At 39.6% G+C, this 12,875-nt stretch overlaps 1 long non-coding RNA gene across 1 annotated transcript in view; it reads right to left on the bottom strand.

The window, feature by feature from the left end:
* The window catches only part of LOC119149297, a 36,040-nt gene extending 31,749 nt beyond the window's left edge, over window positions 1–4,291 (bottom strand). Inside the window, exon 1 of the long non-coding RNA XR_005104644.1 lies at window positions 4,179–4,291. This is a non-coding gene — a long non-coding RNA (uncharacterized LOC119149297). The remainder of the gene's footprint in view (window positions 1–4,178) is intronic.
* Window positions 4,292–12,875: the final 8,584 nt, after the last annotated feature.

The raw sequence follows: 12,875 nt of genomic DNA, 5'->3' as shown, positions 1-12,875 counted from the left end.
CAGCTTTATTGCATGAAAATGTGCTTCTTTTCATTTGTTTCAAGTCTGGCACCTAATAGATGCACTAGTTCTTAATTCTTATTCTGTAAGAAACACTGAATATTTATTTTTTTTACTCATTGTTCCAAACTTTTTTATTATTATTTTTACAGGCTTCATAATTTCCCCTCAATCATTTTTCCAGTGTTATCTATTTAACCTCTGCTTGTATAGAAATTTTTCTGTAGCGCAGTTCTTCCTTGTCACCCTTCTCTGTGCTCTCTAGATCCATTTCAGAAATGGATTACTCAGAACCACATTTATTGTTCAGATGTGGGTGTACAATAGATTTACATATCCATCTGAAATTTTTATTTCCTCATTCTTTTCCCAATAATTCCTACTTTAATTGTCACGTTTTTCTTGTAGAAGGCACATCAACTGAACATTTCACTGATGTTTTCAGGGACTTTAAGGTTGGTTTCAAGAGTAGTAATAGTCAATTTAGAGTCCATCACTGTGTATGAACAGTGAAGGTTATTTTTTCTCAGTGCATGACTTTCCATTTATTGACGTTGATTTCATCTGTCATTTCATTACTTAATATCATGAGACTGTTCTGTTACTCTTCACATGCAGCTTATGCTTTTACTACCCTGATTAATTCTGTATCATTACACAAAAAATCACCTCTCAGCTCACTTTTCCACAGTATTTATGAATCCAGATCCTTGGACTGCTGATGGTTCCTTGCTGTCAAAAATGATTATTCACCCTATCCTTTGTTTCCTATCTTTCAACAAGTAATCCAGGAAAGGGTTTACCCTTCTACCCCATGACAATTCGGTTTAATTAGTGCTGTTGGTCTCTTTTTGAAAATTCAAGTTCATAAGTTTGAATCAACATTATGCAAATAATCCTTGCCTCCTTCAGAGAATTGTCATAGTTTTGCAAAGTGTGGCTTTCTTCCACAGAAGTTGTTCTGATTCTTGCCCAATATATCATTTTTACTCTTTTGTCCACTGAATATTTTTTATTATAATTTCTAGCAAATTTTCTGATAAGCATGTTAGACTTACTGATCTGCTGGAGCCAATAAAAGCCCATTTTAACAGCTGATGACCCATTTGATGTTTTTATTGTTTTGCTATCAGATTGCTAGGTATTAGTCTCTTCTATTACCAGTTCACACAGATACAGTCCTCGTGTATTTTACCCATAAAGAAAATCTGCAGTATAGATACCTCCTTAGTCTTTCCTACAATGACCACTAATGCAAAAAAAAAAAAAAAATCATCTATAGGCTTGCACTAGAGTCTTTGTTTATTACAATCCTATTCACGAATGAATCTGCCTTTAACAGATGACTTTCCTTCCAAACATTTGAAATACTTCTTCCCCCCATTTTTTTGGGGGGGAGGTAGGGGGGTGGGGGTAGGGGTGGGAGGGAAAGCTTTATTTCATTTCTGATAGATGATTTCTTTTCTACTAATAATCCCTTGTTGTCTGCTGTTCAATTACTAGTTCAGGGAAGAAAAATTACCCTTTTAGCTAATTATTCTTTTTAACTAGTTTTCTCAGTTTAAAGTAATTTTGTTCTTTAATGGTAAATATTACATGGGTGTGATTAATTTTTTTTATGTTTGTTCACTACTGTTATTGCGAGTTTTCTCACATATACAAGGATGTGAAACTTGAATATTCTGTGTCCACTGTTGCATGGTGCCTCATGGGTAACTGATATCAGTAATCAGATACTGTGCATTAAATCCTGATATAAATCTAGAAATAACCCTTATTTTGAGTTTTTTTGACTGACAATTGCAGTATGCAGTCAGTTACAATGATGTTCATAGAGAGTGAAGTTTATCGAATGTGGCTTTAAGTTTGTTTTTAATAATCTAGACACCTCAATTTTGCTCTGCTTTGGATGTCAGTGCTCTTTATTGGATCATAGTTTCTCTATTCGTTAGTTCTCCATCTGCTAAATGGGAACAATAGCACATATTTGCATTGCATTGGTATTAGGAAGACAAATATACTATAAATTATGAGGTATAATTAGGAAATGCAACAATAACAGAATTCATGGAAGCATTCAAGATAAAAAGATTAAACTTTCAAAAACATCTGGTTTGTGTATATGGTGCTGTACCAAATATTGAACCATAATGAGCATTAATGTTTACAGGTTCTACCTCTGCATCTCTGAAAATCTTTAATGTTTCAGTAACATGCAGGTTGTGTTAGGCTTTATAAATGCATGATATGAATACTTACGGTTATAGAAAAACAAACATGCTAAGAATGGGAACAAAGGCTAAAATATATATGAGATGTATTTCATACTTTGTTTTGTTTTGTTCCATATCGTGAACTTATGCCATACCCTTACCTGTACTTCTATAAAGCAATTTTGAATAGGTTGAATTTTGTAGCCATATTGGCAAAAGTTTGTATTGAGAAGCAAGTTGCAGGAGGAGGGAGCTGCAGGCCAGTCAGGAGAGGAATCCCAGGTGATGATTTGCCTGGGAGACACCGCAAACGGAAGACAAAAAAATTAATGAAGAGAGAACTGGATACAGAATCACTGGTGCTGCAACAGGGTTAAGAATGACCCAGAAGCAGCAAAAAATGGTCACATAGGGAAGGGACAAACTCTGTGGAGACCTCAGGGCAAGGCACCGATTAGATGCACCAGCGAAGTATAAGCCACTGAGAGAAATAAAAGGGTGTTGAGTCAAATGCTTGGGCCAGACAGACCACAATGATCTGGGGTAAAGCAGAAAGATCTCAGCACTGGCCTCACCGGTGAAGAGGGCTGCAGAGCGCACCGCGACAGGGCAGTGGTTCACTGCAAGAGGCAGGAAGGTGCATTTGTAATGTATTAACTGCGCAGCTTCGTGTTTGCAGAACCAGCCAATACTCAGACGACCAACATAACTATGAATTAAACACGGTTATATTCGAGGTGATTTGAGAAATTGTAAAACGCTACTATGTCATGTAAAATCTGTTATTGTATGTCCTGATGTGTAATGAGCAATGATGTAACCCAATAGTTTGACAGATCTGATTTAGGAGACTAACTTAAAAACCAAAACTGTTTTATTATAAAATAATATAATTTAACAATCAAAAAGATGTGCTTAAAATATATATATATCCAAAAAACCGCCCTAAGGTAGTTTTTAGACAGCTCACAATTTCAATATCCTATTGCACAGGACTGAAGATAGTTTCAGAATATATATGCACTAAGTTCCAACATCTACAAATTCTTTTCTTTTCTTTTAACAGTATACCATAAAGTTTCTGCTAAACCACAATTTTTATCAGTCATTAAGATTAAAAGTATGTACTTTATGGGCAGGAGGAAACAAGTCAACATATAAGGAAAACAGATGCTTCTGAATCATTTTTAGCATTATTTAATAGTCTGAAAATAGTGCTCTTGTTTGTAATAAAAGTCAGGTATTGTGTGAAGTTTATCTGGGTTCTTTAATCATTCTCAGAAACTGACTTAAGATTTAGGCATAAGAAGTTTTGAAAAAGTTCTTGATGTATTTATTCTCTATGCTACCTTCTGAAGAAACATATCAGAGGCAGTCATCATACCTCATTTTACACAGCTACAATGCCAACAACTCCATCTGGCCTATTTGGATAACTCCCTGTTATTTTCAGTAAGATATATGGGCATTTCCAGAATGCATTTCATCCCAATGAGGACATCTAAAACAAGTCAGATGAGTCACAATACGAGTGTCTATTCCTGTAAACAGCTGCCAAAGGAAGCCTGGGTGAGCAGTTCAGGCGTGGATATCTAATGTGTACATAACTTAAGGGAGATGAAACCCAATCAGGAAGGATGGTGACACTAGTAGATGGGAAGAAAAAACACGAGGGACATCATGAGTAATAAGAAGCTATAGAGAGTGGGACAGACAGATCTTCATGTGACAAGAAGGAAGGAGCAAATCTGGGAAAGTTCATGTTGAAGTTCCTGAGAAGCTGATGGGCAGGGGCTCGAGTCACAGATGCCAAAAGCAGAAAATGTCCAAAAAAGCTTCATGTCAGGCAGCAGTGAAAGACAGGGAATAAGGAGCCTACCAAAATGCTCAAAGAAAAATGGTAAATGGAAAACGGGATAAAATGGGCAGGTGCCCCTTTGCTGAAACCAGGAAGGGTGGGCATACCTTCTCTTTTACTTCTTGCAGCAAATGATTTGTGCTATTCGGTCAGGTCTATTGGGAAGGAGAAAGCCAAGCAGCCGCAGCGCCCCTGCCCCACGGGCAGCGCCTGGTGAGCTCAGAGGCCCAGGGCAGAGCAGTGACTGCCGTTATGCAACTTCCCTTCCAGTAATGCTGCTACCTCTAGCCTGTAACCCATGGTCACTTTAATAACAGCCTCAGCTATCTGATTTGCCCTAAATAGTCAAAGGGAGTATTTTTTTCCTCCGTGGTCAACTACACTATTTTTATAATAACAGTCTTTATCAAGATCCTGATTTTGATCCAAATTTCCTGTCACAGTTGTGCACTTCTTTGATTGTGTGGGTTTATTTCACATCCTTAACATTAAATAAATGCAGAGGAGTGGGGTTTTTTCACATTAATTTTCTTTTCTCAGATTTGTTCCTTTCTTTTTTTTTTTTTTCACAGTAATTGCAGTAGGATTAACTGCATTGTTAGAGTTAGAGGTCTGAATACAAATAAGAGGGCTTTTCCTTTTCTCTTCCCTGACTACATTTCTATTACTGCAATCACAAGTATTGTTAAAAACGTTAAAGCCCACAGCAGATGTGAACCAGGCTATAGTGAGAGAATATTTTGATTCCACAAAAAAGTTCAGTGCTGAAACATAATGTTCTTGCTTCCCAGCTATTACAGGGCAAACTAGCATGCACTTTTGAAAGTTAATATCTAATTTTCTAGATGCCTGCTGCCAATTTGTTTCCATTCTACTTCAATATAGTAGGCAATGAGAAGGGATTTTGCAAAGATTACTACTGGGCTTATTATTATTGCACTAGCAGTTCTGGAAAACAAAATACCAAAACTCAGCTGATGATGACATAGTTATACAACAAAACTGGCTGCCCGGAACTCAGAGCCTGGAATGAGCCCCTGGAGGACACCTCGGGCTCACACCCTGCGACTTAGATAACACCAGTTTATCTTTTATGCTATGGTCTTAGTTTTATTGCAAAACTGGATTTAGGTGAGGAGCTGAAGGGCTATGCGGTCTTTAACCTCCCTTTTTGCCCAGCATTTGGAATACGGATGAGGCCAGGAGTGACAGCTGAGGGCTGCTGCCAGCTGACGGCTGCTGGACAGCCCGTGCGAAACAGCTGCCAGCCGTGCGGGGGGGGGGGGCAGCTGTGGTGCGGGGGGGGCAGCTGTGCCACCACACAACCCCATGCTCTCAAGCGTGAGGGCGACCAGCAGTTCAGTGTCACAGCAGCTGAGCGACCCTGGCCGCCTGGGCACCGCTGCCCGCAGACCCCTGAAAGCCACACGCACCTTGTGTTGCACTTGCCCTCTCCCCCCAGTCACTCCCTCCGCTACCACGCAGGCAGTGAATAAAACAAAAGGGACTGGCTTTTGTAACTCTGCAGGAATATTTGTCATTTTACAGTGATGTGCCTCAACCAGTGGAGATGAATGGAATTGATGGTTCCAGGACAGAAGAAAGGAGATTCCCTTTTCCCTGCAAGATTTCCTGAAAAAAAGTGATGGCTGACTTGACCCCTTTTGTTGCTGGAGGTGATTTACTAAATATGACCTGGAACCCTATTTGAATTTAGCTGACCAAGTCTTTGAAGTTTTATATCATATGTAGTTTTTTGCTTCAACTGTATTCCAGTTCTTATCCAGCCTTAATAATTCGATTACCATAATATCCATCTGAAATGTACCCAGACCTTTAAAGGTTGAGGTTAGGACAACCATGATTAAACAGCAGTTAATAAAAAGTAGGGAGAAATAAAGAAAAAAACAACAAGTGTTAGAGGCCCATTCAAAATCTGCAGAATTGCATGAAAATTATACCAGGTTTAAACCATAAAAAGCATTCTGTAATACCTTCTCTACCACAAGTAGGTATAAGCTAAGTGTGTTCAGTAGCCCTGAAATGCTGTTTCCTTTTCTAATTAAGGAAAAGAGCTTTCTAGGGATGTCTACAGAATAATACAAGATGCTCTGAGAAGATGCCAAGTTATAGTGGAAATGTGTTTGCTCCTAGTGTAAGTAGAAAGACTTGAGATCCTAGATGCTTAGAGGAACAGAGACACCAGATGCTGGCGTGAATGCTTTCTGTATTCCTTCAGACAATTCAGCAACCCTAGTTATTTAACTCTGGGCCAATTCTTTTAAACAACACTCGAATCTAACAAATCCATTAAAGTCCAGGACCTCTATGAAGGAATGCTTACACGACCACAAGCAACCCTGTCACCATGTTTTGAGGAGATCCATCCCTTTCCCACTTTCAAGTGGAGCGGAGCCAGCTGTGTGTGTACATGCTCCTCAGTCCACCGCAAAGCAAACTGGCGCTGATGGATCTCTTCCCAGTTTTGACAGTGTGCTTTTTGCAAATTCTCCGTTGTCTTACTTGTGGCATGGGTGCATAATAATAATTTCCTTCATGTGGGATAAGAGATCTCAATTAAGCAGATGTGGTCGGGATGGACACAAATTCATTTGTAGGTGACAATGGAAGATCTGGGAATTGAAATGTCTGGTTTCCAGCTCAGTAAAATTCCTTTAACTGAAACATTTTGTAATAAATACCATCTTTCTAATTCTGTATTTTCCTACCTCCACTCATTTCCCTCCTCATCCCAGAGTGTATTTGACAACCTCAAGCTTGGAAAATAAGTACAATAAGCATCCAAATACATGAGCTGAAAGAATAAAGGAAATGCGATGATGATTGCTGGAAAAGGGGGACGAAAGGCATGATCCTCACAAATAGTGGTATTAAACCTTTGATGAAGTAATTAATAACATTTTAAAAGCTCTCCCACTCACAGCACATTTCTTTCTGTAATTGTGATACACTAGGAAATTCAGTGCTCAATTGCCCTGAAACTCATTCACAATCCCTTGGTAGCAGCTAAGTAATTCCTGTAGCTTCCCAATGACAGAGAACATTTTTAACCTACATTTCCATATTAATCTGGTAATGCTTCCACACTGTTTCAGGGAAAATGCTGCTTGCTCTGCAAGGTCAGTCCCCAGAGAGCAGCTCAGAAGTGACAACATATAAATGTGCTTTCTGCCCATGTGCACCACTTCTCTTCCCACTCCAGCACATCCTAAAAACAGATGACTTGCTGAGTCCCAAGAGCCAGAGAGGGGATTATGCAAATACCTAGGGCTTTTTATTAAGGGTGGAGGAGAAAAACTTCCAAGTAAATTCTGATTGCTGAGTGAGTTTTGTTGTGTTTTGTTTGCTTCACAAGTTCATTGAAATGATTTCTTTTCTGTTGGGATTCTTCAAAATAGAAGGGAACAGAAACCTGTGGTTGCTGATCAGCAAAAACCAGCCTATTTAAGACACCCCCTTCTATTTTCAGAACTTCCACTAAGCAAGAAATCTCTACTTGGCTCTCTGTTGAACCTGTGAGTTAATTTTAGAGCTGTTATCCTGGAAGTCCTTCAATGCTGGAGTTCATCGACAGCAAACATACAGCTAAGAAAAAACACCATTCCTCTATGGGAACGGTGGGAATTACACTGTGCACTTAATGGATCCCCTGGCAGCATTTATATGACCTAGGTTAGGCAAAGCCAGTGACTCTATCACTGGAAAGAGGACATGCCTAGGTAGCTAAACCATTACTCTGTGACCTGTATAATGGAAAAGGCACGCCCCCACAGAGTAGGTAAAATGTCTTTTTTTTTTTTTAAATTCAGAGAGCTTCAGCACTTCAGCAGCTACATCTTGCTGCTCTAATCTAGACAGTACTCTTTGATATCAGATAACCACTTTTCTTTCATATGCCTACCCCTCCAGGGCAGAAGTTCTCAATTCTTTGGTACATAGAGTACATCAAGGCATGTCTCAGTTGGCAGCTCCTGGTATTTAGTACAAAGAGTTTCCTACCCCAGACTGCTAACTGTAATATAAATATTTGGATTGATTTACCTAACAGTCAAATGTTTAAAACCTCTATCTGCTACTGTACTGTACTGTTCTGCTCACAGCTATTTCATGCTGGGCTTTGCTGGATTTTTCTTCAGCTTTTAGTGAACCTCAACCAGACCAGGGAGAGCCATCAACCTTAGGAACCCTCCAGGGAGCATGAAGGAGGGTAAGTGCTGCAATACCTGGCCACCACCCAAAAATCAGTGCATTACCTACTACAGCAGATAATTTCTGAATGCTTTCTCTTGAAGACTTTTTCATAGTATTTTTTTGCTTTTGTCAAAAACATATTCAAATACATCATCTGCACAATGTATGTCAGGATGTCGCATAGGTCTGTGATAGCAGATACTAGCTTGCACCCAAAGACTTTTCCCTTTCAGGTAAAAAGGTTCATTTGTATACTGAACTACAAATTATGACATGAAAATATTTCTAGGGAGAAATTATATTGCGCTTGTCACCCAAAGACGCACTACCACAAAGACTACCAAAGATGAGGTGTGGCATTCAGGTGTTCGGGTTCGTTGAAAAAGCAATTAATGAAAGGAAGAGTTGAAACCGCCCTTCACTGCTACCTGTAAAATTGAGGAAAAGTCTATATAAATGAAGTACTTTACTTCCGTCTATAACAAATGTAGGTGAGAGCACAAAAAAGCACATGATGTGCTCCTCCCCAAATGAAGATTCTTCAGAAGGCCTGTGAGCTTTTTATCTCCTTTGCATACACTTACATTTTTAATGCCACAAGGCATACATTAAATTAAGGATTCTTGTATATGCAATTATAGCATTTTAAAGAGTTTCTTCAGCAGCTGTTGAAAATAAGTATCAGCCACTCTGGGCAATTAAATTTCATAGCTCAAAATGACAGAAAGAGCATTCTCCATTAGCACAAGCAGTAGGGAAGTAGATATTATCTGAACTTGGAAATTATTCTTGCTAAAAGAAACCTGGAAAGGTCATTGTCACTTGCAAAACAAAATTATTACTTTAAAAATAAATATTAATTAATATTATATACTAGAGGAATGAAGAGTTGCTGAAAATATTAACCGCTCCACTTAGCTGTGTTGCAGATCAGAAAATTTATTTAGGCTTTCAGGAACAAGGACTTTCTTTTTGTCACATTTTTGTACAATTCTCAGCACAAATGAGCTCTGGTACCTGTCGATGGGCCCTATAGCCTATTACAAGACTGATTCTTTTACCAATATAATGACAGAAAAGCTAGTAGAGCTATTGTGTTTTCCCACTTTTCATGACAGAATGGGAACTTCAACAAAATTAACTAGACCCCAACAACATTCCCACTCTCCCTAAATCACAAGTTGTCTAAACATTATATATTGTCTAAAATTTTTTGGTTGATCAGGAAAACAAAGTCACCATATGTTTTTCATATTCAGTAGATCTCCAAATGGTATAATTAACGCTGTACTGTAATTACATAATGTACAAAATGAGCATTATTTACATTAATTACATAAAACCATAATTAATAGACGAGAAGGCGGCAGAGATTCTTTCTGTCATCAGCTACTATCTTGTCATCCAGAAAGACAGATGCAACATCTGCCCAGCTTTGTGTACAGTTGCAGGTAAATAAATAGTGTCACATCATTTCTTGGAAAACATCTAAGGCACACATCAAAGTCATAGCATGCACAGTTTGAGTCACGGGCAAGGTGAGATCTTGAACGTAAAGCTACCCTAAAAGTCATAATAAGGTAAAGGAACTCAACCATTGCTCAACCCCAGAGGGGGGAGGAAAAAGAAAAGACGTGTATAGAAGGGCTCTGCTAACTGGTTACCCACAAATCAGAAATGGCAAAGCCCAGCCAGTGATAGAGACTGCACAAGGAAAGCAACATGTGCCCCAGTCCCAGGATGTTACTGGGAGTCCTGAGCTTCATGAACTGCTCTGGGGAATAGGCTCCACAGAGCCAGGAGTGCTTAGCACATTTGTCTTTGTCCTCCAAGATTTTTTTGTAACATTGCTTTCCATAGATTGAAACTATGTCCTACAACATATAAGGAGGAACCAGGCTACCTAATATCGGCATACCTCCCCATCGCTTCTGCAGGAAACTAGGGTGTGCCAGCCCTGGGCACCTGAGCTTGGTTCACTCATCACCCTCCTGACCTCAAATCCCAGAGCAATTCCAGCTCCTAAATCAGGTACCTATGACACATAATTTCAACAGAGCCCTTTGTTCCCCCTCTCAGCACACCTTCATATTAACATCTTCCAGTTAATAACCTCAACGTACTCTGGCACTGCCTGCCCATGACCAGGAGTACAGGCAGAAACATTCTCTACTGTACTATTTTACATCTTAATCTTGCAATTTATACTTTTTTTCCATCTGTCATGCTCTGGGCATAAAGATCAAGCCCAGAATACTTAATTTCTTACAAGACAGTTCGTTTTTGTGTTTCCTCTATAATTTCAGTCTAATAGCTATTCTGCAAAATTTACCGGTGTATTCTACACATGCTATCTTAGGATTTGCATACATAAGTCTTATCTCTGTTAATGGTGCTGGGAGGGATGTGCATAAATCCCCACACAGAGATATGAAATAATGGGACTCTTAAGGCTTATTTATTTCACACTGGAAAACATGTTATAGTTATTGCAATAATCTCTACAGCTCTGATCTGGTATATGAAACAAATAGGTATTCCATATATTACTGTGTAACTTCATTTAATCATTACTGTAAAATCCAGAAAACCCTTTGCTATCAAAAAATTTTGATGCATTTCAAGTGCTTCTTTTCCATTATAATATATGTTTTGACTGGTAATTAATGCTTCCTTTTTACTGCATATATACAACATTCTTTTCTTCATGTTCTCTTTCATACAGTCTAGATACAGCGTATGCCATTTTAGGTTAATAAAATCAGACGCCTGCAATTATTCTTCACAGGGGCCAGTGATGGTATTAATCATTCCTTCAAATTGTTCTTCCAGACAACATAATGTTCTTTCAGTAAAATGTACAAGATGTTCTTATTGAACATTTCATTAACTAGTTCCCTTAGTGCTCTTTGGAGTATGTTTACTATGGCATCTGTGTGTGTGTAAAATATGTAGAGCTTTGCTTTGAATTCTTCATATGCTGGTCTTGATATATAGATTTTTCACTTTTTTTTCGGTGCCTCGAAGTCTTATGTATGTATCATACCATAGATACGTAGCCCTGTTTTGGATTTTTATTATAATCTACCCATTTCTTTTCTATATGAGCAGCTGAAAAATGTGGGTCAAGGGCAAATCCCAGCCTAGAGGCAGTGAACAGTGAAAGCTGAACCTATCTGATCTGGTAGGTGTCTGTAACCACGTGAGCTGAAATTGCTATGGATCAGATGTCAATTCTATTTGAATACTTGGAGAATCAGCAAAGTGAACTTGCTGTTAGCTGATAAACATTTGTTAACTACAGTGGTTAATTTTTAACATGGGAAGGAGGTCTAAAGGTATAGCAAGTTACTAAACCCCTGGGTTTTTTTAAGTGAAATGCTTTTCTGGTTTTCAGCAGCTCATGACAGCAAATCAATACCTTAGGGTATGTTCATATATTCATGGGCTCAGCAAACACACTTTCTTGAACTTCAATCTGCAGGCTATCTAACTTCACTAGGAAATATGGTTAATAGGGTTTAGGAAAACATTGCAGCCTGAAAACATTTTCCTTTTTGAAAAACAGAGGAGTGTTACCCCTTGCCCTTCACTAAGATAGTTGATCAAATATTTAAGTTTCTAAGTGGAGTCAAAGAGCTTAACCAGTAGATGCCTCTATCCCAAGTGTGCTCCCGTCTGTGTCACACCATCCCAAAGACAGACATTTACAAGCACTCAGAAGCAGAGGAAATTTTAGAGTTACACTTTTACAAAGATGTGAGCTCCAAAGTGGGAAAAGGAGCAGAGGATCTTTCAGAAGCAAGGCAAAAAACCCAAAGATGCAGTCAGAAAAAGCACAGAGGATCTCTGCAACTGACAGGGAGAAACTGGCGTCTGAACTCACTGCTGAAGGGAGAGGAGGACGGATGTCAGAGGTCCATTCCCACTCGCGCCTGGTGCTGGAGGGCGGACAGCCACAGCCGCACTCAGCAGGCACTGCGCCCCTGCCAGGTGGCTCCCCTTGCCAGTCATCCTCACCTCTGTGACAGCTCGTCAGCAAGATGAGGCATCCACCTAGGCAGGCCACCCTGCATTTTCACAGTTGGGGCTTAATCAGGGAAGTGGATGCTGCAGGTCTGAGGCACTGTGGGCTGTGGGAGATGCCGAGGGGTTTCCATGCTCTCACCCCACCACGCAGGTGCAGAAGTGAGGGACACCACCAGAAGCTTGGCTTGGGTACAAAGCCCCAGTGACACTGGGAAGTTTTCCATGTTAGGCAGGATTTAGGGAATTTACCGCAATTGTCACAGAGTTTGGACAGGACATGAATGCCTGTCTCACCAAGTGGCATGGTTTTGAGCAATCTCGAGTGCTACATGGTACCCACTGAGGGAAGCTGCAGAAAGCAGGAATGAAGGACCTAACACCAGTGTAGAGAGGAGCCGGCAGTGGCCGTGCTGTGGATTGCCATCTGGGATGTAAGTAGAGTGAAGGTATTCCTGTTGTAAAACAGGATTTTATAGGATTGGATTTAATCTGCATGATCTGATTTGCATAGGTGGTGAAATCCTGCTACTCCTTTTGGCTTCAATATTTAGATCAGGGATATT

This window comes from Falco rusticolus, chromosome 5 (assembly GCF_015220075.1).
Source record: "Falco rusticolus isolate bFalRus1 chromosome 5, bFalRus1.pri, whole genome shotgun sequence".
Taxonomy (NCBI): domain Eukaryota; kingdom Metazoa; phylum Chordata; class Aves; order Falconiformes; family Falconidae; genus Falco; species Falco rusticolus.
This window is presented reverse-complemented; position numbering and strand designations above follow the sequence as displayed.